We start from the raw sequence: 3,658 nt of genomic DNA on the forward strand, positions 1-3,658 counted from the left end.
GGCGCGGAGCGGAGCGGCGCCCCCCCGAGCCCCGCACCGGGGCCGCACGGGCAGCGGCGCGTGCTGCCAGCCCCCGCCCGCATCCCCCCCCCCCCCCCCCCCGCCCCGCGCCGCGGCGGAGCGGGAGGCGGCCGCCGGGTCTCCCCCCCCGCAGCCCCCACGCTCCCCGGATGCGGGCCTGTCCCGGTGGTCGCGGTCGGGCCTCGGCGCGGGGGGAGAGCGGGGCTGCCCCCCCCCGGAGCCGGGTCACCACCTCACAGAGCCGGGTCACCCCCCCTATTGAGCCGCGGGACACCGCAGTTTGGCCGAGGGAGCCTTCATCCCCGGTGCTGGTGCAGGGAAAGCATCCCACCCCACGGAGAAAGGGGAGAAAACCATGGCAAACCCTACAGCGTCCCCCGTTTAGCCCCCCAAGGGTCCTGGGGCACTTTACACGTGCCATGACTTTGTCCCATGTGCCATTTATCAGGAGCTGCGCTGAGGTTTTTGCTGTCCAATTTTGGTGACAGCCACCCTGACAGAGGGGAGCGTGTCTCCTCTTCCCAAATCCGTGCCCATTCCAGCACAACCTCAGCTACTTTAGAAGTCATCATCCCAAGCTTCCTCTGAAGACACCGACTAGTGCATGTTCAGCACTAGCAGTGGTGATTCACAAGACCTCGTTAGTGTCAGGGTGGTTACCACCTCCCAGAGCTGAAAAAAGCAGTGTTTGGTAATAGCAGAACTTGGGACAAAACCCGGCGATCCAAGCTGCCGTTACCCCTCTAGCAAGTGGGCAACCAGCTACTGCTGCAGAGGCACCGGCACGGAAAGGACTGTCACACCCATGCATTGAGGTTGTCCCCTCTCCCCAAGCTGGTGTGACAGGGAACCAAAAACTGCCCCAGCTCTCCCACTGCATCCCCTGGGCTCAGCAGCCGCTCGTCCCTGGGCTCTCTGCGGAGCAGCGCAGCGCCTGGAGGATGCTTGGCACATCTCGGGAGGCCCTGCCAGCCCTGCCTAATTGCACCCCTTGCTATCAGCCTCGGCTGCTGTCACCCACGTTGTCTGCGAGCTGTCAAACTCCTCAGGTAGCAGGGACCCTTCTGCAGACCACTGCCTCTTCCAGCCTCCTGGTGATGACGCTGGGAAGACAAGCGCGCTCGGCCTGGACTGCCTCCGTCTGTCGGGACGCGTGATTTTTGCCCCGCAGCATTCATTTTCCTGGCCTGCCTTGCATTTGCAGTCCCAAAGTTATTCCTAAGAGCTAACTTAATTTTTCTCTTCGGCAGTTTTAGTCCATCGATACTTGTTCTGCCCTTGTTGACTGATGAGAATAATTAGTCTCTGGTCCTTTTATAACACATCTGCTCTTTTTAAGATGGTATCGCTTATAGCACTCTTTTAATCTATAGAGAAGGAAACAGTTGCGTTTAATTAATTGCTCTCTAAATAAACTAATTACGGCCAGTAATTTCAGCATACTTTGCACGCAGTTCAAACGCCTGTGCAGAGATCTGAAAGGCAAGCCACCCAGTCTAATGACAAGAAATGAAAGCAAGGGGGCAAAATATAGTTTATCTTCAGAGAGTCTACTTAAGACTATTAATGTTTAATTATTATAGACGGTATCGGTTAGTACTGAACTGTCTATGTCATGGTTCCTGTTCAGTTTTGCTTCAAGGTTGCTTGGACTATGTGCAAAAGATACTGAAAAGCTATGCCAGGAAAAAAACAATTTTAGCTTTTTATTACTTTTATGGGTCAAACATCATTGCCTAGCAATTTATCATTGTATCTTTGTTCAGAAATATGAACGATAGAGGTTCTTTGCTTGGGCCGTTCACTTCGGTTTCTGTGCCTGGTCTCCCGCACTGCAATGAACAGCCCCCTGGCTTCCCAGTGAGTATGTCAAAGCAATTTGCCACTAATCTGAGCCCAGGAGAGAAACAAGGAAAAACAACGTTATAACAAGGACTCAGCAAATACTTGGGCTGCCTTGAGCAAATATAGACCTTGTTTTCTGGACTAACATGAGGTCCACTTACTCTAAGAGCAATTATGTGAAGATCAGTTAACTATGAAGGAGACAAAGGTTTTTATAATATACATCTGTATTGCAGTGGCGTGCAAGACCTCTGTTGTGAGCACGGTCTTGTCGTGCTAGGGGCTGTACAAACACAGAGCTCAAAGAGCCCTAATCCCCTAGACTTTGCAACATAAATTTTTACAGAAGGAAAGTGCTAATTAGTATCTGCAGTTTGGGATCCAGTCCACGGCCTCACGAGCTGGCAGCTGGCCAGCCACAACTTTTATCGACCCCTCTTGCCATTTGGGAAGTGTCCTGTGCCTGCCAAGTTTGTGGGATAAACAGACCAGCAGCCGCCAGGAGCCAAATCATCTGTAGGTTTTAAGTACAGTATTCAGGTTATAAACACCTGCTTTCCTCCACCACCACCAATGGGTTATTCTCAGCGTAAATCCTTCCGTGAATTCACGCATTCACACCCCTGCACCCAAAAATCCTTGGTTCCCTCACACTTGACTCAGAACTTGGGATCAAACTGCCCAGGAATATTGTATGGTCTTCCCTTCGCTCAACATCTAAGGCCACTCTCTAGGCTTTTTTTTCCACCTCCAGCTTGCTCCATCCCCAGCGAGCAACTCGTAATGCACTGCCACCAGGGAAGGGCAGGTTCCCATCTGCTTGTCATGACCCTGGAGGCATCTTCCTTCTGAGACTCCCCTTAACCTAGGGGCTACGTGACCACAAACCACAACCAAACCTCGGTATTGCTGGGAGCAATGGGCTACTGAACCACTGCCCAGCTTTCTGTACATATTCCCAGTGCTCCTCCAGCCTGGGGGATAGTGGTGCCATTTCTAGATTCAAGCTTCTTTCAGCAACTGCAGTTTGGTGGGCACGACACAAATCAAGTGCATGGCCTCTCAGAGATGCAAAAAAAACCCCCAAAACAGCTGAAATGGGGTAGCAGAGGGCACTTAATAGCGCCAAAGGATCACACTGCTTCTGCCAGTGCTTTGCTCCAACAGGGAAACACAGCGTTAGGGCTCTAATAAACCATCCCCGCGCATTTTGCAGGCACAGACCACGCATCTTCTGCCTATTGCAGACCCTGGAGTGGGTTTGGATGCAGCAGCCAGGTACAGGGACAGCACGACCTTGTTGTCACCTGCCAAATACTGCCTTTTTCCATTCCTAAGGGCAGGGCCTTTTCCTTTGCTGCTCTGCGGCACTGGTTTTTGCTTTAAGCTCCCCAGCAGCAAGTAGGGCCCCATGTGTGCAGCTTTGCAGGAGGAGGCTTACCTGTCACTCCCCGTCGTGACAGTTGCTCTCTGGTCCCGATGGAAGTGCAGGGTCCTTTGCTCCGCCTCTTCCCTGTGATAACGCAGGCACTTTCTCTTGGACAGTCTCCAAGCTGATCCCAAATATCCAGCCTGAAAGGTCTCCACTCCATTGTCCTCTTCTCACTGGGACGTGAGCACATACTCACAGCGCCTCAGTCACCTTCACTGGATTTAAATGCAATTTTTTTGTTTAGGTGAGAACAACAGCCTGATCCCCAGGTGTGTGCTCTTCCATGGCAGTCTTTCTCCCCCCTGCTTTAATCACCAACGATATAGGAACCACCTGGCTTATAAACACAGTCCTAACAAC

This window comes from Calonectris borealis, chromosome 21, assembly GCF_964195595.1.
Source record: "Calonectris borealis chromosome 21, bCalBor7.hap1.2, whole genome shotgun sequence".
In the NCBI taxonomy this organism is placed as follows: Eukaryota; Metazoa; Chordata; class Aves; order Procellariiformes; family Procellariidae; genus Calonectris; species Calonectris borealis.